Below are 23,548 nucleotides of genomic sequence, written 5' to 3'. Positions count from 1 at the left end.
CTTTTAAATTGCGAGATGGTTCTCTGCGACCTACGCAAAATGATTAATGACGTCAAATTGGTTAATTTTGTGTGAAATTGCGATATTAAACTCGTCATTTTAAGAAGTAGAAATAGATCGTTACTCACCATCAGACTTGGAAAACGAGATAACTCTAGTTGTCTAATTTCACTAATTTAGAGCGAAATTTTATTTGACGCTGTCTGGAAAAAACTGTATAGTTCCAACTCTAAATCTAAACTAATTTAAAAAAAAACTGTGTAGCTCTAATTCTAATTCTGATTTAATTGGAAAAAAATGTGTAGCTCAAATTGTAACTCAAATCTAATTTGGAAAATAATGTGTGGATCGAATTCAAATTCTATTCTAATTTGGAAAAAACTGTGTAGCTGTAATTCAAATTCTATTCTAATTTGGAAAAAACTGTGTAGCTCTAATTCTAATTCTAATCTATTTTGGAAAGAACTGTGTAGCTGTAATCCTAATTCTTTTGCCTGGAGTAATCACTTTTTTACTTACTTGTATCTCGCTACTTCTACTTGAGTAACGACGACTTTGACCACCACTACTTGCATCATTTGTTAATGCAATACAAAGAATATTCATCGGTAGATTCTATCGAGAGATCATGAATTATATAAATCAAATTATTTTGACAAATCACTATTCTGCTGTAAAAATATGAATATTGATTTCAATACATGATCACGTCACGATGGTGTCATCATTACTCATGAAACCAAAATTGTGTTCAGATAAACAAGATCTTGCTCGATTGCACGGAGGAAGAAGATGTCGATTGGTCGGTAATTGAAACTTACCGGAAAAAGTATCAAGTACGATTCCTCATGGAATTTTTTCAAACACGTGTATATATTCCCCTATCATTATATCTTGAGAATCGGAATTGATCATTCTTTAGGCGTCTATCTTAACTTCTGGGAATAACTGTCTTTAATCAAATTACCGAATCTTGTTTCAAGATTTAACAACTTATGTCTTCCGCATTTAAGATGGAGGTCTTTGAAATTGCTGTGAATGGCCAGATGTCCGTCGAGGATTACAACAGACATTTGAACTGTGCCAGAGAAATTTCCGCTTTCGTCAGTATCCATGCAATGTTCTACTTCACAAGAAGAGATGAATTCAGAAATATCGTTGAAGCTTGCAAGCAAAAGAAGGTAGTAATTATGATCTGGTGTTATTTGCATAGATTCAATGTAGGCTACATATTCCACCAACGCACGTTTATTATTTAATTCTGCCGTTCATCTCGAATCCCCTTCACATGAAGTAGCTTATTTTCCTTGTCCTACATATCCACCCCAGTTGCGGAGTTCGTAATATTATCAATAAGTTTATCTAAAGCAGGGATAGCGTACCTGAGGCCGTAAAATGGAATTTGTGCGCCCTTCGACACGTAATTCAATTATTTTTTGGGGGCCTTCAACATGCATATTCAATTTACAAATTGACTCCCGATAGTGATCAATTTGGAAATATTTTTTGCGCAATTTTAATTCAAGAGCGCCCTTTGCAATCTGAGCCCCGCAGTACAAATGTGAACAGCATATGAGAATGAAGGGCCCATTATACAAATACCAACTTGGAATCGTGTGCGCCTCACGAAAGATAATTGATTCCGGTTCTATTGGGCGATTTCAATATATTTCCACTATATACCGACAATCCTGATGGGAGGTGGAATAACAACAGTTAGGATGCAACAAAGTGACAAAATTCATTCCCGAACCTGGAAAAAATTTCATGGCTCGTGCGACCTCAATTGGTTCCAGAAATTCGCGTGCCAATATGTATCAATAGAGTAGTCCTGAGTTCACCGGAAATGAACATGGGCAGTTTAACATGGATAGGCTATTTGTTTTCCACTTAGTTCATCACGACTATTTCTTGGAAGGCGGCTGTAGACGACATCAGTAGACAAAATTTTGCCGTGAACGGCAAAAAGGTTGGCCACCCCTGATCCAAAGTACCATGTAAAAAATCATATCCCCTGGTGAAAAGGCTAGCAATAGCAAGAAGCATCATTATAATATATAATACTAATAGTAATATTCTCCCGTCGCAGATCGAATGCATCAGATGCATATTTGCCGCTGGATGTCGTGCTTCAGTCGATGACGTTTCGTCTCTCGTCAACAACCCTACTTTGAAGAAAGTAACATTGATATGCAATCGTGAATATGACGTGTTGAAAGGAGACGATTTGAAGAAAGCCCAGAAGATTGCAAATGATATCGATGCTGAGTTGGAAGTTTTATATTGTGAGTCATGGTTTGGTTCGGTATATTATTAGGTTTAGGATAGGTGTTATATTACGTATAGATATAAGTTTTGCGATCATTTTGCATGAAATGCTCATTTCACGTAACATGCCTGATGCGTTGCTGACGCAACTTGAAATCTTGTGGTTATGGCATGCTATGGTGTGACGTAGCGTCGTTACCACGGTAACCTGATAACACTCGGTAATAATGAATAGCAGTGTAATTCAATATCCTATACTTGATATTTTATATGAATAATTGTTTTACGCATGATTTCCCATACGTCGCTGATCGTGAACTTGTTTATGAGGTCTTGTCAATTTTGAAGTAAGACGTCGTTGAAGCGCGTCTAAAAACTACTTTCAATTGACAATATCAAGAATGCAAAATTCAGTTGCCCAGCATTAAAAAAACTGATAAAAATAGCATTCAATTGAAACTTCTTGAGTAAGTACACCAGTCGCTATAAGCTGGTTGAATATTAGGAAAAAGTAGAAGTGATTCACAGTGGATAACACCCTTGCTTTTGGGGTTGTGATAAAGATACATAGTGCTTAATGAGGGGGCGTTGAGTCAAAAAAATTTGGGACTCGAATATTTTCGTAACCATTTGAGAAAATACAGTGCTCTATTTTGCGACATCTGGTGATCATACTGACACCCATTGGTTCTGAAAGTTGCTAACACGAGTTCATGAATGATCGTAGGTGCGTTCAACTGAGTCGTTTCTAAAGTAAATTTAGTTGACGGGCCACTTACTTTTAGCGGTTAACAGAAGATATTTACTTTCCAAATTGCAATCTTGATATATCAACGCGACTAATGCAAAATGACTAAATACACGGCAAATGAACGAAATATTGTAAAATATATATTAAGTTACCGCGATACATGGGCTATTTCACACGACTCCTATGACACTTTCACAAAACAAAAATGACGAAAAATCATTCTGGAACTACTTGCTACTTTTCAAAATCCAAATTTTACGAAGTAAGTAGTTTTGTCGAACAAGTGATGGAACAAGTAGAAATGAAAGTATTTTAAAATTGTGACGACTTGATGAAGCGTTGCAAGTAGGCAACACTACTTGAGTACCCTGATTAAGTAGAAATAGTTCGTTACTGACCCCCGAAACAAAATTAATTTTGGATTTCGATTTGAAATTCTAATCAGTAACAGGATTTGGATTTTAGACCAGCGCTACATCATTTAATAACAGGTATTATATATTCTCTAAATTCTTTCTAATTTCAGTGGATCGAGAAAGAGATGCCTGGGAGCGACTCGACGTCGCATTTTTTTTCAGGTGAGTCGATGTCGCGAAGTCTGATCGTTCTAGAAATGTGTGTTGAGATTTATCCTGCCATTCCATGCTCGGTTCATTCTCATGCACAGTAAAAAAAGTTAGTTCAAATATTATTGCGGTGTCGGACAGTGTCGTCATAACGATGTCACACGGTGCATCAAACGAAACGTCGTTGAAAAACATTGTTTATTCTACAAGAATATAATAGCAATGTCATGCATCCCAGTAAGTAGGAAAATTGGACAAAATTACTTTTATAATTGGAAAAAGTTGAAGTACTTGCTTACTGACAACCTCTGCCGATATATGACACTGAAGTTGATCTTCGTCATTCATGCGTCACTTCATTGCATGATTACTTGCTGCATTCAACTGACGTAGATCTCATTTTCTTGCGAAAAATATTGGATTATAAAGCTTGACTTTTGACGAGATGCTCGCATTATTAACACGGCAAAAGTATAAAATAATCCGTCCGCATTGTTTAGCTGCTGGAAGTTAAAAATAGAGTGGATGGTCGGAATATGTGGTCGCATGATTTGTATAAACTATTGATATAGTCGTTGATTCGACTCGTGCTGAAGTTGGAGTGATCCCCTCCATTTTTACTTGGGTACAAGTATTGTAAATGAAGGTTGAAAATTACTCAAGTATGGGAATTTAAAATACGATTATTTGTACGGGTTGTGTCATATTTTTCTTAGGTAATCGCAAGTGACAACTTACAAATTTTCCGTACGTATCGTATGGGTCAACGTGTTGTCAAAAATTGAGCCGCAAGTAGACGCAATTTTGTGACCAATAACAGTCAGATTTGGACAACGATAACATTTCCAGCTTTTTCAAACTGTAGTAAAATTAGAACTAGAGTTATACAGTTATTTCCAAATTGAATTAAATTAAAGTGATAGCTACTCAGCTTTTTTCCAAATTAGATTAGAATTAGAATGAATGCATTCGCAAAACTTGGACATTTCATCATGTCCCGTCATATCAAATCATGGTTCCTGCTCATGAGCAAAATAATAGAAAATGTCTGCCAGCTTGGCTCGTTTCACACTATACTGTTTTCTAATTAGCATTTACAGGAAAACCAGAAATTAAATGAAAATCAAAATGATAGCAAAGAATTAATTCACAAATCAGATTCGAATTAGATTACCGGCATTTCACTCTATTTAGTTTAATTACACAACTAGAATTATCCAATTATCCAAGTGTGATAGCAGTACACATATTGTCACCCATTTAAGGTTACCTTAATGCAGAAATGCACGACCCTATTTTTAATGACCTTTCCACTCATACAGATGATCCTAGTGGCAATAAAAAGACACTTTCACACAAACCAAGTGCTGACCTATCTTTCCAAGCGTCATTGACACTCGACATTTTTTCACTGCACTGTAATTTACGTAATGGGAATGTAGAGTGTCAAGAAAGTCCACTAGGAAGTATATCGTCAACGCCTCTCACTGATATACGATATATTGCCTGCAAGTTTATTTTCAAAAAAGGCGTGTACTAAATTGATATGTTGCCCTATACTGGACTGTGAGCCGAAGAAGCTGGCGAAGCGTCTCGCGAAAATTTAAATCCATAGTCTATCTGTAAATCAAAGACCTACAATGCATCCGACTATGAGCCAAGGTCCTTTACCATAAGTCTAATTCCATTTCGTTCGACTCGTATTCTAAATTGTTTGCAGATGTGTTTGATTTACCTGGATATTGATTTATTCAGAGGTACTTGTTTTTCAGGGAGCGTTTTGGAGAGTGACAGATGGGACAACTTTGATCATGCGCAAACGCCAACAATTCGTCTTGCGAGTAGAATGACTGAGTTGCATTTCAGAATTCAAGCAGTCGATTTCGCGTTTGATCGATACAATTGACACGTTACAATGTAATGACGCGATTTATATCGTGCATTTCACAGTTAGGTAACTGGAAAAAGTTGTGCAAGTTTAAAAACACAATGAAAACAACATTGATATCCGCAAATATCGTTTCGATTCTCGCTTTTCATCACATGTGTGTTTTAAGGCGGTAATTACTGATTTAATGGATTTGAACAGAAAAGTTTTTCCACTAGAGTAGACTTGGAGCCGTCATTATGTCGGATTTGGTGCATTTATCATGATTGATACGCATGTTACAATGGAATAGATTCATTTCAAAATAGATATCTTCTGTCTTCTATGATGAATTATTGTTATCTTATTGTATGTTTTGTTGTAGCAACCAATGTTCTCTTTCTAAATCATCAGGTCGTAGAATGTCAAAATATAATTGTGCTTGATTTTATTTGTCAAATCAGCAATCGTTGTCCAACTCTGATCAATACTTTCGGCCAGCTGTTACACTCGTTATCATGCATATTCGTGATGTTACTTTTTCTAGGCCAATATACATTTCATGCAAACTTTCACGATGATTGTAGAAGGTAGTTATGTGTATATAAAGACTAAAATCTCAATATGTGTTAGTGATCAATCAGGTAGTCTTATAGTTTTAAATAATAATTGAATATGATAAAAGTGCAAAGAAAATAAAAAACATGGAAAAATGAATAAAAAAAATGATACTAATCCCACATGTAGCGTATGTAGTGTGTTTACATTTTTGATGGTTGATCATGATACAAAAAAATATAAACTAAAAAAAAATGAAAAAAACTGTTGTTGAACATGAGTGTGTCTAATGTATGAATCCCAATGTAAAATCAATTATGTAGTATCTTATATGTTCTGTCATCATCTTGTGATCAATTTCTTTGTCTTTAGTGCAGTTGACGTCAGCAGAAAAAGTGAATATAAATGTAAACGGGTTTATAACTTCCATTGCCAAATTATTTCATGGATAATTCTCGTCAAAAACCCTGATGGTATCCTGCTGTAGAATGACGGTCGCTGTACTTGAAACGAATGATTTTTAATGCGTCCATATCGATGTTCAGTTGTTTGCATTTTCTGTGACCTTGGTGATTCTACATCTACATGCACAAACCAAAATATCATCGGCTTGTACCCCTCAGTAACCCGGTTTATTATTGAAATGCAACTGTGTAATTCTCAATGACCTACCATAGGGCCTACTGGAGTTAACCGATTAAGAGACAATTTCGAAATATATAATAATCGGAATTTCTGATAACCGTATAAATGTGATTCAAAGAGCTTCTTGGAGGTAGTGAACTTCAAGATACAATTGAATAGTATATTTATTCCTTCCAATTCTCTACTAGTTGCTGACGATCAACCCTGACGAATGTCAGCCGAAAGTATTCGGGTTCATCTCAATAGGAATATACTATTAAAATATGATTCATTATTCACTTATAACAGAATTATTATGATTCACTGCTTGACATTCTATAGCTTGTAGTTGTTGACAATTATTACACATCTTGTGATTGATACGAAATACGGTTGCCATATTTTGGGAATCTGAAAAGAGGACACTTTCGTAAGAATTTATGTACGGTACTTACAGTACAGGAGAAATATCCGGGAAAATTCGTAAATTTATTTCTAGTTAGAAGTTGGTTGTCTAAAAAAAAAGGTCATCAGGTCGATTCGACTCCTGATTCACCCACTTTATCCGTTATATTTCAGTACATTTTTAACATATATTTAACTAGATATTTAGGCACCCTCCCTGAGGACACGTATTGAAACCCTATGTGAGACAACACTGATAATATCCACAACCCAGGGTTTGATGAATGACTTCCAAGTACTTTCACCTTGGGCTTGGCGTGAAGGGGCTGGATTATCGGCGACTGTATTTTCCTCATGTAGTGCATTTTCATGTTATGTAATGTGTAGAATTGGTGTGAAATAAACAGTAATTAGTCATTTGAGCTTGACATTTCCGTTGCTTTATCGGGACGTGAGGAGACTCGATTGGTGTATGTTATTAGAGAGAGAAAGAGAGTCTTCACTATTTCATCCGACCAAAATACATAAACAGATGGAAATGATGGCGATACAGAAAATAGGCCCTGTGTATATTCTCGGGTATCAGCTGTATCACCCAGGTATCTATCTGCAAAATAAGCATACTACGTCTTGGATGCGAAATAGTCAGGTATCACTCAAGCATCATCTGCTACACTCAGATACCAGCTGTATATATCATAACAGTCCAGTGTTCCTCCATGGCATCTATAAATGACGGATAATAGGGTTTGAAGGTGGGTTAAGGTTACGGTTGGGTAAGTGTATCTCAAGATTACGGTTGGGGAAGACGGCCCATTAGATTAAGTTTGGAGAAGAGGAATGTTGGGGGGGGGGATATTAGACAATTATGTGGCAGTCGGATATTATGGCAGATTTCTTTGGAAAATTTGATGCGGATAGTTCCCGATGGCTGTAACCAGATGTAAGATTTGATGGTGAGAGGTGAGATCGATATCCCAGTCAATTGTGCTTGAACCTACGACCAAATACGAAGTAGAAGTAGCCATCCACAAACTGAAATCGCACAAGGCCGACGGCTATGACCAAATCCCATCATGGTTTTTAAAAATGATAAGCATGCATATCGGTCAATATATGGCCCATTTTTTCAACTTCATGATAGAAAATGGAGTCTACCCAAGCTATCTAAAAAAAGCCAGAGTAGTCCCTGTACACAAAGCTGGGGATAGAACTAATGTCACCAACTACCGTCCGATATCCGTTATCCCATGCATCGGGGTTGTATTCGAAAAGTTGCTCCTCTCCCGCCTGTCCTCATTCCTCGCCAAAATGTCTGTCATTTCCCCTCAACAATTTGGCTTCCGAAACAAACACCAAACCGCACATGCCCTCCTAACAGTGGCCGAACAGTATTATGATATCTCAGAGAAGCGAAATGTGGGATGTAGCATTTTTCTCGATCTAAAAAAAGCGTTTGACTGCGTAGATCATAAAATTCTCATCTCGAAATTGGCGCGCTACGGACTTCGGGGCCCACAACTTGAGCTCATGAAAAGTTACCTCACTGGACGCCAACAAATGGTTGCGATCTCAGACACCTTGTCCTCTCCTCACCTGGTGACCTGTGGTGTGCCCCAAGGCTCAGTACTTGGACCGGTCCTTTTCACCTTATATGTCAACGACATTTTTGAAACCTCTTCATTGAGCACCACACTTTTCGCTGATGATACTCACCTCTCTCTTCAGCATCTTCGACGGCAGAGCTGGATGCCCTGACTGGTGACCAAATGCCCAAAGTCCATGAGTGGACGGCCCAGAACAACCTCTGCATAAACGCCTCGAAATCGCAATTGCTGACAGTAAATTCAAAAAATAACCTAACCGTTGATATCGCTGGTCAGCCCGTTTCCAACACAGATAATGCCAAATATCTCGGGGTTTTACTGGACTCGAACATGTCCTGGAAGAGTCATATTCAGTCCCTAGAAACTAAATTATCACCGAAGTGCGGCCTGTTCTACAGCCTTAGGCGCTTCATGCCAGCATGGGTTCTTCTGATACTCTTTAAATCCTTAATCCAATCGAAGTTACACTATGGCATCCTCTGTTGGGGGGCTGCCAGTAAAACTGCACTCAAGCCACTGCAAAAACTACAACATAAAGTACTCCGAATCATAGCTAGGGCCCCAAAGGGGCCTGGCTGCCCATCCAACAAGTCGCTGCTGAAGAGATTCGGCGTCCTAAACATAGAAGATATGCGGAAACTAGAAATCGCCAAGTTTATGTATCAGTTCCACTGCGGTCGTTGCCCCGAATATTTCAATGACTTCTTTACCTCGGAATCAAAAGCGCACAAGTACAACACACGCGCGTCCACGTCGTCCAAATATCATATGATCGACCGAAAAGATCATCGCTCTATCAAATATGCCGGACCTGATGTGTGGAACAGTATCCCGCCGGCCATCCGACAGTCGACGAGCATGTCCACATTCAAGTCGAAATACAAGCAATTACTACTAAATAAATACAGTCCATCCTCAAGATTACCGGACCACGACTGACCTATCGATCTCGCTTCCCATGACATGCCGCCCTATTTATTGTCGCTTTTTTTTTCTATACTATCTTCTTTACTTTCATTCAGTGTGCATGCCTCCTCTTTATATCGCCTAGGCCAAGGTGGGTGTCAGATTCCATAGACTGCTCCTTGTCGCTTCGACACCTTCCTGTCTTTTCATTGTATCGCATTTTTTGTGGTGTATTGAACTGATAAAATTGCTAATAAACCAATGATGATGATGATGACAGGCCAATAGAACGAAGTCTTCAAATTGATAATCAAATACAGACAGCTGACACCTTGAGTTATGACTGGTATCAATCTAAAATGCTTGTCAAAAGTCCAAGAAAATATAAATCAACTATCCCACTACCATTCAAGAGTTGACAATACTCAAAGGTCAGTCATGTTATCACATTTATTTGCTAAAACATATTAAACATGCCATACTTGCCAGTCTAACGATATGTGAGATGAGAACTGATAAAAGATAATATGATTAGACGTGAGCTCTCCTCAGTAAGGTATTCTCGCGGAGCTGTGTCTGAAATTCACAAAATTGAAGGTATTGCTTCAATATCACTCGCAGAACTGCATTTGTTCTCCACCTTGACATGTAGTTTTTAAAGCCATGGCTGACGAATGTCACAATAGGGCATAATAGGCCTACAATCTCCAGAATCATCGAAGTTGTTGTTGTGGCAGTCAACTAGTCAAATCCCTCTTTGCGCACTTTGTTGCATAACTGACTTTCATGCTACCGCAGTAGTTGCACGATACCCTTTCAACCAGCACTCCACTATACAGTGTTACTTGTGCTTCGGCACAATCTTTCTAGCTACCACGAGTCTTCCAGCAGTTCATGATCATAACGAAATATATCCTCATGAGGTTCAACAATGTGATAACTCCATCTTGTGAGTATTCCCAGTGTGGGCTTGGACTCTGCGTCAGCAATCACAGAAGAATATGCATACAAACATATACAAGTAACTTTCTGGAGTCATATAATTACATTAAATGCATGAATATTATTATAATGGTTGCCAGTGAACTCGGCACCTTCAACTCGGCACCTGGTTAAATCGGCGCTTGTATTGTGACGCAACAATGCCGTCTGTCGGTGTTGGTCTACTCCAAGGGTCGGCAACCTACGGCCCGCGGGCCGGATCCGGCCCGCCAAGCGAAATCGTCCGGCCCGCGATATAATAATTAGTTATCACAAGAATACGGCCCGCCTCTTCATAATGAGTTTCAATCTGCAGTGCAGCGCTGCATGAAAAATATGCGACATGGCTACGATATAATAGTAGCCTACATCGTATTAGTCTATTGTTACGCCATAAAACGAAGGTGGTTGAAGTAGGAGATGGAGATAGACTAGACTGGATCAGTGCTTATCAATCGGATGTATCTCGCAACCGAAGGTGTTCCATGCTTTTTATTAAGGGTCAATCACTCTAACGGGGCGTGACAATAAAGGTGTTCTTCCTTTGCTTCGAAAACGCTTGGAGCATCTCAGACGCGATGACGGAATCTCAAACTATTCAATTATAGATAACTAGCCTCCGTATGTTAGTTAGCCTGTCTATAGTTTGATTTTCCAGAAGGCATCGTGTGCCAAGACAAAAAACCTGAATAGTGTTTTGGCCAAAATGGTCAAAACTGTTATTATGATTTTTGTCTCATCAACTGAATCAGTTACGTCAGATATTACTAGAAGCAGAGAATCAATATGGCGATGTCATGTAGGGCTATATCTGTCATGTTCGCTCATTGAGTCGAGAAGCTATGCTTAACACGAGTGTATGAACTGAGAAATGAAATAGCAACTTTCCTCGAAAATACAAATATCGCCGACTCACAATCTTGTAATCGAAAATGGGTATCTCATCTTGCTTTCCTGGTACATTTAACTTCTGAACATCTGAACAAATTGAACTTGCAACTTCAGGGGAAAAACAACTACATACATGAGATGTTGAGGCGCATTCAAAACAAATCTGTGACTCTGGAAATGTCAACAGTACAAAGAAAATTATGCTCACTTTCCTATACTGGAGAAGAGAAAACCTAGTACCAACACTACATTTGTAACTGTGATACGAAATTTAACTACTGAATATTCACCCGCTTTTCCGACATTCCTTCTCTACAAAATGAATTCTGACTATTCAGTACTCTGTTCAATGTGTACGCCAATACCATTGCCTGAAAATTTCAAATGGGCCTTTCTGAATTGCGATGCAGTTGAATTGAATGACAAATTTCATACAAAGAGCATATCGCTGCATGACTTTGACAAAGAGTACGTTCTTGAAATTGGTCTTTATACCAGCTTGACCAGCAATGCAAAAGAAATTGCATCGATTTTTGGAAGCACGTACGCATGTGAACAATAGTTTTGAACAATGAAATTCACGCAGAGCAAGCTAAGATTAGGGTCTGATTCTTGTTTCATCTGACTTGTTACTAGAAGTTGAAAATCTTTCAACCTTTCACAAAGCAAGCTGCGTCAATTGCCACAATTATTCTGCGTCGTTGAAGTGTAAATGCATGTGTCTTCGGATTAGTATGATTGAGATTGCAGCAATGTATAGGATAATATACCGAAGTGAACTTAAAATATAGTACTAAGAAAAAGTCCGGCCCGCCAAAAGGTTGTACACCAGAAATTTGGCCCGCGACTAGCAAAAGGTTGCCGACCCCTGGTCTACTCGGTGCATGTATTGCTAATTTGACGGATAGGAAGGGAATGATTGATATATGCGATGGACATGGACATATGCGTTGAGATTGAAGTGGGGCCGCTACTGGTAGTCGATCTTTACAACCGCTACCGGTAGCCGATCTTAACAACCAGGTAAGTCGAATAGTGCTAATTAATTCGATATGAGTGATCAGATTTCAACTAAATTTTGCTTGCAGGAAGATGCCATTGAGATTGAAGTGGGGCCGCTACCGGTAGCCGATCTTAACAACCAGGTAAGTTAAATAGTGCTAATTAATTCGATATGAGTGATCAGATTTTATCTTATAATTTTGTTTGCAGGAAGATGATCTCATTGATTCGTCGTTATCCGATGTGTCCGCTGCTCAGGTCAACTCTGAAATGTCTTGCTCGGACGAGTCAACTAATAAAATATTGGAGGGTGTATCGCAAAGAGGATGAGATATGCTGTTTGACGACTAAGGTCGATCGTTCTTACACCAGGAAGATGAAAAAAACATGCCTCAATTCTTTGGAGATGCAAGAATCGTGCAAAATATATATATTTTATTTATTAGTTATTGATAAGTTCAACTGTTAGGTTTATTAGAGATTTTATAAGTTCAATACAACACAACAATACTGATTTTGTATTAGCTGATTACTTATAGGAAGGTGTGATTTTGTCACAGGTAGCTGGTCAGGAGCAGGTTGAAGGGTGACATTAGGGAAACATCCTGCTAAAAAAATATAGTTGAAGGACGATATTTAATTTATAAGGAGCAAGGTGAAGGGTGACATTAGGGAAACATCCTTCTAACAAAATATAGTTAAAGGGCGATATTTAAATTATAATATCCGTTTCTTTGAAGGCAAAAACTGATTATTTTGGCCTTCATAAGTTTCAATGTGTTCATGGGAAACATTTATTGGTGTCATGGGGAACCTTGTATTGTCATAAACTTGAAACAATAGAGGTCGCACTGCATCTACGGTCAAACGAAGTGCCGAGTTCGCCAAGTGCCGAGTTCGCCAAGTGCCGAGTTCGCCAAGTGCCGAGTTCGCCAAGTGCCGAGTTCACCAGGTGCCGAGTTCACTGGCAACCATTATAATGATGCCTTGGCGATATAGTAGCCTAGTAGTAACTAAGTCCTCTTTGTCTTCGATATCATTCAAGATACATGCATACCCCACTAAAGTAAATTAATAACGTCTAACAAGGCTATTAGATCCAGAATTCCTAAACAGTAACAACGAAACGCAAACCTATTCAGCTCCTGCTACATTTTCTTCAATATGATTGACGGGATCAATCATCCAGAACCACTGAGCCATATAGTATAGAAATTAAACAAACATGGAACGGCAACGACCGATTTTGCAGCTTCGTTCCGCTTCGCAGAGGCTGGAGAGGAGAGTGGTTTTGCGTAAGCGACTGTAGAATTTCTGGCAATCCAAAAGCTATCTTCCCGAGCCCAGAAATTATTGAATCTGGTCTTGATCGAAAGCTACTGTTGCACCGATTCCGAAAATATAAATTTAAATAATGATCAGGCAGTGATCCACCTAGAATCTGTCCTCCAAGCAGTGGCGGCTCGTGACAATATCGGGTGGTGGGGCAAGGGCTGCGAGCGACTTTTATCAACATGACGTCACAATGGCGTTTTCCAACGTAAAAAAGTAACTTTATGATGCTCACATGAATTTCCCGACAACAGTGATTTTAACGTAGGTGCCGCGAGAGGTTTGCCGGTGAGCCGTGACTTGAAGTGTGGTAACAAATGTTTTATTCATTTATTTTTAACAAAGGATTATTTTACAAAATGTACGTGAACTAAGAATCGTCCCTATGCCACGAATCAAGTATCAGGTCATCCTTAGTAGCATGCGTTATGATTTCATGGTATAGTTATAGATTACGCAAATCGATAGACCCTAATTTTTCTAAGCCCGTCCGAAAGTGTTTCGTACACGATCCTGGTGTGTTACGACCACTGAGCTGGTGGTTACGACCAGAGATGGGCGGATTCCAAAATTTCGGGATCCGAATCTATCCGGATCCGGCTGGCAATTGGAAATTCAGAGTCCAAAGAAATCCGGCTGGTGAATGTCCAGTTCGGAATCCGAAAAAATCCTGCCAGAACAATGCTAATTAATCATATCATAGCAAAAAAATCCGGCTAAAATCCGACCGTCACCCCAAATTCAAAATCCGGATCCGGTCCGGCCAGGTAAAAAAACATTGAAATCCTGCTCCGGCTCCTGAACCGGACTGTGGCCATCTCTGGTTACGACCAGGTGATAATAGGCAACCAAAGGGGAGGCACGCGGCGTACGATTGGATCAATAGACTGGACAACTTCTAGACCTCTCATTTTCGCTCTAAAGGCAACTGCGTAAACTAGGTACGGAGCAAAGATTCAATACGATTCATGTTCGCACTTGACTTGACCTGACTCATTCCAATGACTAGAACTCGAGAGATTGCGTAAGCCTAACTGGAAAGGTCAACGAGTTCGGACACATACGCAATTGTTATCTCATAGATTGGGCCTGTCATATTGAATCCAGAACATCAATTTGAATGGTCTTTGAAGAAGTAAGGACAGCAGCCTCGGAACTTCGGTCTCGGAACATCATAGGACATTTTAGCCTTGAAACTGGAGACTGTGACACAACACATACGGCTTACAGTCTATAAGTCTGCTGCGAAATCGCCGTTGGAAAATATAATAATCAATAAATACATGAATAAAAGCCGTAACTTAGTATACTGTTACAAGAAATCATCGAGAAATAGCATACGCAATCTCATAACCCATTCCGGTATGGTACACTGTCAAAATCAATACAAACAGACGAACACCGAACTTTGAGTAAAATAGATCGAGGAATAGGCTGATCGAATGATCAGCTGTTAGCCGACATCGAAAATGAAATAGCTATCGCATTTGACAGGGGATTGTAAGCAAATGGTTTGAAGGCCACAATTTCACAGTGAAATGGACATTGGCGAACATAAAATTATGTGAATATTTGAATGCAAACCGAGATTCTTGGTCAGCTGTTTCATGCGATCATCGAGATATACCATTGGAAATATCATCACCGATCTCGTTATGGAGCGCAGACAATAGATTAGCACAGACCGACACCGGCTATTGAGTGAGATCCGCAATGACGTAGGTAGGCTAAGTATCAGATCAGCGCGCATCTCTACCATACTCGACCTCGAAAACGAAATAACTGCCTCAATCATTGAGTGTCAACTTTAAGACTTGGCACCGCGTTCGATACTAAAATCCAGACATACCGTGCGAAAGCTCATGACAGATCTAGGTATGGAACATCGTTGAAATCAATAGAGACCAATAACGGCTTTTGCGTAAATTTGTTGGCGATAAATGAAGAGTCAGCTCTTACTCGACTTTGGAAACGAAATTACCACCCACATAGTTCAGTGACAAACTTAAAACTTGTTACAGCGGTCGATACTAACACTTATCGTGCCAAATGTCATGACCGATCTCGGTATAGAACATCGTCAAAATCAATGGAGACCAATACCGGCTTTTGAGTAAAATCTGTTTGCTTTACTATGTACATGATAGATCAGCACACACTGAACTTCGGAAACGGAATTACTACCATTATCTTTAAGTAGCAAGCCTGAAACTTGGAGCAGTGTTAAATACTACCTTCACGACATATCATACCAAGTTTCAAGAAATATCATGGTGCGAAACACCGTCAAAATCGACCTATTCCAGCAAAGGTCGACTCAACGCATATTACGGTAACCGAGTTCAGATATAGATACGATTGTTACATCACACCTTCGGGGCGAGCAAGCATATTTGCCCCGGTTGCTCGGCCATTTTACGAATAGGAGAGAGTAAATCACCGTTTCTTTATTGTGCGCGGCTTTGAGAGAATAGATAGTGAAAGCTTGTTATGAGCGCTACCGGGGCAAGCCCCGGCTAGGCATTCACAAAGCGAAAACACAGAAGAGAATTCGATTTTCGCAGAGACTTCGCTATGTATGGGCGTTTGCAAGCGAAAGCACAAGAAGAACGCGGGTTTCGCTGTGATCTCGGTATATATTGATTGCTGTGCGTCTATAAATGGTTAAATTGTTATTGAACAGAATTTTAGGTGGGGCAATGCCCCAGTTGCCCTATAGGACGAGCCGCCACTGCCTCCAAGTCTGAAATATCGGCATTGTTCAGAACAATCGGGTAACCGCAACACAATGACCGTAACAATGACCCGTTGTGACTCTCCGATTGTTCGAACAATGCCGATATTTCGACTTTGAGGACGGATTCTAGGTGGATTAGTGCCTGATCATTATTTTAATTTATATTTTCGGAATCGGTGCAACAGTGGCTTTCGATCAAGACCATATTTAATAATTTCTGTGCTCGGGAAGATAGCTTTTGGATTGCCAGAAATCCTACAGTCGCTTACGCAAAACCACTCTCCACTCCAGCCTCGGCGGAGCGGAACGAAACTGCAAAATCGGTCGTTGCCGTTCCATGTTTAATTTCTATACATATAGACTGCAGAGATGAGCGGATTTGAAATTTCTATGTCCTAATCCAATCCAAATCCGAACCTTCAAATCCAAATCCAAATCCTAATCCATAACTTTCACATATTCAAGTCCATGTCCAATCCTAATCCGATTCCAACTGGAAATTCAGAAAAAGTACTAATTTATGCAATGGAGGGATTCGAAAATTTTCTTTCACAAACAACGATTCACTTGATTCAAGATAACTTATTAACCATAAGTACATTAATAACTGATCTGAATAAAGTTTGTCGCCATTCGCCACACGACATTTCAATCTCCCAGAAAATAGGTCAATCCAATCCAAATCCTAATCCGTTCAGAAAAAAATGTCTAGTCCAAATCCAATCCAAATCCGACAAAATTTCACAAATCCTGTTTTTTCAAAACCTAATCCTAATCCATGCTCATCTCTGATAGACTGAACCTGTTAGTTATCAGAGATGAGCATGGATTAGGATTAGGTTTTGAAAAAACAGGATTTGTGAAATTTTGTCGGATTTGGATTGGATTTGGATTAGACATTTTTTTCGGAACGGATTAGGATTTGGATTGGATTTACCTATTTTCTGGGATATTGAAATGTCGTGTGGCGAATGGCGACAAACTTTATTCAGATCAGTTATTAATGTACTTATGGTTACTAAGTTATCTTGAATCAAGTGAATCATTGGTTGTGAAAGAAAATTTTCGAATTCCTCCATTGCATAAATTAGTATTTTTTCTGAATTCCCAGTTGGAATCGGATTAGGATTGGACATGGACTTGAATATGAAAAAGTTATGGATTAGGATATGGATTTGGATTTGAAGGTTCGGATTTGGATTGGATTAGGACATAGAAATTTCAAATCCGCTCATCTCTGTTAGTTATGTCTTGTCAAGCAATGGTATGTTCAAGTAAATTTGATTCGTGAAAAACAACTTTATGGTGATTATAGTTAGGGATTGGCACAAGGATTCGAGTCCTCGAATTTTAATGATTCGAGTCGAGCAGTAAAATATTATTTTTTCGGGGAATGAAATTTTACGCTCTTGGCAACTGAAAGGTACCATTTTCCGCTGAGAAATCCTTGAAACCTAGATTGGCCGTGTTGCAGCATACGACACATAGTACAAAGCTACGAAAGTTAATGGAAAAAACACATTTGCGAATTCATGATCATATCTCACAATATTGTCAAGAAGTGCAATGAAATCGGTATGGTCGAAAAATATCAAAGTATCTTTAATGTGATAGATAACACACAATATGTTTATGTTATTTGTGGTGACATACAAGCATAGATAACTAAGGTTATCTAATTTATCTAAATGAAAGGTACATATTTGAACTTTGACATAGTACATTCTATTGTGACGTCATAATGAGTGATACTCGAATACTCGACTCGACTCGAAGCATAATAAGTGATTTATAATCGATTCACTCAGGTAATCGATTTTGCGCAGCCATTGGACGATTCTCACCGCTCTAGCGCCACCTATGGAGGGATGGCGGTCGTAATTTTGCCTCCATAAGGCCACCATTGTGTGCAGAAATATTGCAGTTCTTTTCCCTTTATGGCGGCTCGTTACTGCGAATGCATGAGTTGTTGGTTATTGCAACACCACTAATGCATGATTTCATGTCATTGCTAGCGAAATCCAGACCCCACTTCTTCATTATAGCTGTTTGAGAAGCCTTACAATTTTCACAGCAATGTATGGAGCTTGTATTTTCTTACTTGTTGACGGATCTACCAGAGTTCAGTTTTGCCGACGTAGACAGGATTAGCAGTAAATCGAGAGGTAATGGAAATAGCAAAGGCTATGAATTATTCGCTGAATCTTACATATGAGATTTTAGAGGCATGTTGTAATTTATACTAGCACAGGTCCTTGGTAGATTTATTCAAGCACTCAAATTATAGGCTCCTAACTGGCTTTGAGAATTAGACTTCGTGACTTTGCAAGTATCATATGTTATCCTGATGAGTTTGAGCATGACAGTATCAGCAGTGTTGTTGAGGTCAATGCTTGATATTGCATATTGTAAAAACAAAAAATTGTGCTGGCAACTAAAATCAAATAACTAGTCAACAAATTGCTTAGTAACAAACAAATACGAAGCTTTACAATATGACTAAAAATTGCTGTCGTTGCAATGTTTCCAGTTGCACTGCCTGACTGCCCCAGTTCGATGATTGCCAAGTGCACCATATACTGCTGCAGTATTTATGTTCCAGGTGCAGATGATCCTCATCGACCAGCCACAACGACACGGACCATCGATGATCGACAAGGATATTTCGAAATAAAACTAGAACTGTCAAGGACACCTTGCCCATTTGCGGGATATGAAAGAGTCATGGCCACCCGGATATCTTTCATTTTACCTAGGTTTAGACTTTGTTCTCCACGGTGGGCACCAAGCCGCTCACTCCCAGTTGCGTACCGGATAGCTTTGTGAATAACTGGCTAACTCCTAGCAAATGGCGGATAAATTTGTCAATATACAATACCCAACAGAACTGTTGAATGTTACTTGTTTTGTTTATTGAGCAGATAAAAAATGATAGGATTAGCGATATAAAGCAGACTTGACTGTGTTTATGTAGCCACTACGGCCATGTGGCACGATACGAATCAAGCTTGTGTGTATGTAGCCACTATGCCATAGTGACTATGGCCATGTGGCGCGATACCAATCAAGCATTATTAACATGTGTGCTACCATGATTTACTCATCTGAAGGATTGGAGCATATGTTCTCTAATATTCTCTCTACTCACCCAAATTCTCAATTTCCCAAGAGTAAAATATGAAAAATTTGCCCAAGTTATCGATAACCCGCTAACAGATGCAGTAGACAAGTTGAATTGAACACCAAGGTCTTTCACTCCAAAGCCTTGGTGAATCCGAGAAACAAATGAAAACAGTTCGTCTTGCAATGGCAGAGTTTTTGAATTTGCCTTTGCTTGAAATTCTTCAATATACCACTTCTGAGATAATTTTTAACAGCTGATAAAAGTGAAACAGTTGCAGCTGCTGATGAGACTATATCAAAAACTTCAAAACCAATCCATAACTTGAAAATCCAGAATAATACAGAAACATATATCATCGGATGCCTTGAATCGTGCACAAAATCAGCTTCTCCAGCTCGTTACTTAAATCCTGAATTATTCCCTTTGCTTTAGATGATTTTTCTTCACAATACGCGTGATCCAGCAATGGCTGTTGTAGATGTGGAATCTGATCAGTGCTACTTGGACCAGGAATTTCTTCTGGAGTATGATGTCCACTACAAATACAGTTAGATGCATTAATAACATGCCAACAGAAATGAAAACATTTATAGTTACGGTATATTTACGATCAACTAACAATGGCAGTTATTCAAGTACATCTACGTTTTTCAAGTAATAGAGTTCCTTTTACTAAATAGTTAGTGCTGTTGGCATAACCAAGTGCAGAAAAAAAATTTAAAGGAAACAGTCACCCGAATCACAAATGAGCCGAATTGGATAAAATGTCTGTCGGCTTGCCACACACTAATATCACTAATAATGTTCGGTCATAATGTTTGTCGCTGTTCAGGTGATACAGCAGCTCGGGATTGAGCTCGGGACTTTGCTGCACTAATCATAATAACCAGAAATACTTTTACGCGATTCTAGAATGGCCAAGCACACCTTGGACATATTTCCTGATACTGAGTTGTGCAAGTTCTATTTTTGGCTGCAATGCACTCTAAAGTCTACATATAGTTGGAAAGGCAGTATCATTTAGTTATTGGACTTTCCCTTCCACCCAATTGATGTGCCGAGTCGCGAAATAGTTTTAAATAATGTTGGAATCTCTCACACATAAGAGACCTATCTACCATGTAGGCTACCAGTCATTGTTAAGAATTGAAAGAAATTTTTAGCCTCATATCATGTCAGCTTACATTGATCTCACCTCTGATGCCCGTGCAACACCCTTCTTGATGGTGTTGTTGACTTCGTCCAATTGAATATCCCAGAAACTGCGTAAATTTTCAAATAGTGACGTCCGCAAGACTTCAGTCAATAATCCTCGTCATTAAAATGCTCCCCACAAACACGTGTATTTCCAGTTATCTAGACAAAACTCAATAGCAACATTATCACGATAGAACAGGAGAGAGTATGATCGGATTGAAACACTTCTGGTAATTTACTCACTTCAAAATTCAACCTGACTACCGGTACAGATCCGATTTTTTATATCCATTACTTCATGTGAAAAGGTTGTCTGTTCTAGTTTGTGGTAACTATGTTACCACAAAGTAAGCAGTCTTAGTCTAGTTCTAGTTCTAGTTGCGCATTTTGAAAATCCCTAGTTTGTATTGAGTCTGTAGCCCAGTGATAGTCTATACCTAAACTGTGTGCCTTGTCACATTGGTGTGCTGCCACAGATTCCCAGGTGTGCTGCAAACAATTTTTGAAGTCTTGGAAAAGAAGAACTTATGAATATTTTGAAAAAGGCCTGAAGACTAGTATACGCGACTCACAGACTCTTTAACTTCTTCACAGCTGATAAATAAGCGCAAGTGCCAAAGGAAATCAGTTCCGGCATCCTGATAAATCGAGCAATATTTCCGCAGAAGAGCAGCTGATTGATTCACGAAAATGTAAAGCTATTTCTTCAACAGAATTTGTGTGATTTTCAGCTTTGTGCTGGCAAATCCTATTACACAATCGATGCATAAACAATTACTATTCTGCAAAATTTGCGTCTTTTTTAAGTGAACTTCAGAGCTGTAAACGCGAGACACTGCTTGAAATTAATGACCATGTTTTTGCGGAGATTACAACACAAGTAGTTTCGTCAGCCATATCCAAAAATCCTTCATTACAAAATGCGAGGAAGCTTGTGAACAATTAGACCTCCTTTTTATTGAATATGTTCTGCTAATGCAATAGAAAAACACATCTTCTCTCGGCTAAAGTGTACCGCAAGAGTTTTACAACTTTTCCAGTGCCCTACAAGGTAAAAAAGTTTGGGAATCACTGCTGTAGCATAACACTCATTATGACTTGATAACAGTAAGAACAACTGAACAAATTCATTAATATGCACTTTTTTAAAACGTGTATTCTAGTGCCAATTACATATCAATAAAACATTTTTGCTTATTTTATTGTTTTTTTGTTACGATAAGGGGCTGTTGATCAAGCAATATTGTCTCCGTGGATATTCATAGCGTGGCGCTTACTATTTGGATTCTGCGATATGACCAATTGAGATTTCCAGAATGTATTGTAAGCTCAGATTATGGTCTCGCATACAGAATTTTACAAACTACGCATAGATCTAGCTAGTTGACGGTCAACTAACTACAGGTTTTTTCGAGTAGATCTAGTTGTAGTTCTAGTTGCGAATTATGAAAAGTGAATAGTTTTAGCTCTAGTTGCGCATTTTTAAAATGCAGTAGTCTAGTTTGTACAAGTCTGCCGTCATATCCTGTGGCACCTTTGCAACTGGTGTTGATACTCTCGAATAAAGGTATTTATAATATCGTACTTTTATTTTCAGTTATCAAACGGAGTACACAAAAGATATAGTTCATGTTCGACCATATATATCGATGATAGCACGGTGAGCCAACCGAATATTAAAGCAACAATCAAGTGGTGGGTATAGATCTTGATATTTGGACTGGTTTTATGTACATTAGACCCGGTGAAAGTGAAAAATCACATAGGTGGTCAATTAACGCAGAATTTTTTGTGAGTCCTCGAACAGCTTATGCCTGCTTGTACCGATTGTATGTCTGTGGAAAAGTGCACAACTGCACATGCACAGTAGGGCTGTTCAAAAACATTTTTTTCTTTCAAATTGCACTGGATATGTGATAAAATAATTATGTTGGCTAAAACAACGCTGCACACCAAATTTGGTGTAATGCCAACCAGTAGAAGCGAGATTCTTGCAGTAGAAAGTTTCGAATTTATCAATAAAAAATAAAATTTCAATTTTTTTTCTGCCTATCGTACCCTATAAAATTGTTAGCCTGTCTGTAGAGATGATGCACACCAAATTTGGCTCAATTCCAACCAGTAGAAGCAAAGAAGCAGTAGAAAAATTCATTAATTCCATGATTTTGTAATAAATATTTGAAGAGTTAGTCACCGTAAATACTATTTTATTCATATCCAAATTTTGCTACTGCTATAACTTCGCTTCTAGTGGTTGGAATTGAGCCAAATCTGGTGTGCAGCGTTTTTCAGGGTAACCTGACGATTTAATCAGTGAATGGCTGGAATCCAGAGAAAAGTTATTTTTGAACAGCCCTACTGATCATATTTTGATTCATATTTTCGAAATTAGTGCGGCAGCAGCTTCGATCAATACCAGACTAAGCAAATTCTGCGCTCTGAACGATAGGCTAGCTTTTGGATTGCCAGAAATCAGGGCAATCACGATTTTTTGGTTCCCCGACATGAGTCAATGCCTAAATTAACTTGACTGGGGTCAATTTTTGTGTTGTGCATTTTGCATGACTCAAACCAAGTCATATGACTTGAGACTAGGACGGCTAAGACAGACATTAATTAAAGTCCTCGCATGATTGGCAATTCGTCTATCAGTCCTGATACTTGGAAAATAAGGCCAGAAACTCTTAGGACTGAAGAGGATTACGAAATTATGAGTGCGAACCATTCTATAT

At 38.8% G+C, this 23,548-nt stretch overlaps 2 protein-coding genes and 1 long non-coding RNA gene across 4 annotated transcripts in view; 2 read left to right on the top strand and 1 right to left on the bottom strand.

The window, feature by feature from the left end:
• The window catches only part of LOC145436382 (protein bicaudal C homolog 1-like), a 788,516-nt gene that overhangs the window by 448,897 nt on the left and 316,071 nt on the right, over positions 1-23,548 (bottom strand). The window lies entirely within an intron of this gene.
• The window catches only part of LOC145436554 (protein NLRC5-like), a 66,668-nt gene that overhangs the window by 31,544 nt on the left and 11,576 nt on the right, over positions 1-23,548 (top strand). The window lies entirely within an intron of this gene.
• Positions 12,243-12,940, top strand: LOC145439389 (uncharacterized). 2 transcript variants are annotated; one of them, XR_013915191.1, is made up of 3 exons: positions 12,243-12,426; positions 12,513-12,569; positions 12,637-12,940. It is a non-coding gene; the product is annotated as an uncharacterized LOC145439389 (long non-coding RNA). The 2 variants fall into 2 exon arrangements; XR_013915187.1 differs by having other exon boundaries at positions 12,424-12,569.

This window comes from Botryllus schlosseri, chromosome 1, assembly GCF_051294905.1.
Source record: "Botryllus schlosseri isolate E-star chromosome 1, Bs_hap1, whole genome shotgun sequence".
Lineage (NCBI taxonomy): Eukaryota > Metazoa > Chordata > Ascidiacea > Stolidobranchia > Styelidae > Botryllus > Botryllus schlosseri.
Note: the sequence above shows the minus strand (reverse complement) of the source record. Positions and strands in the feature narration are given on the sequence as shown.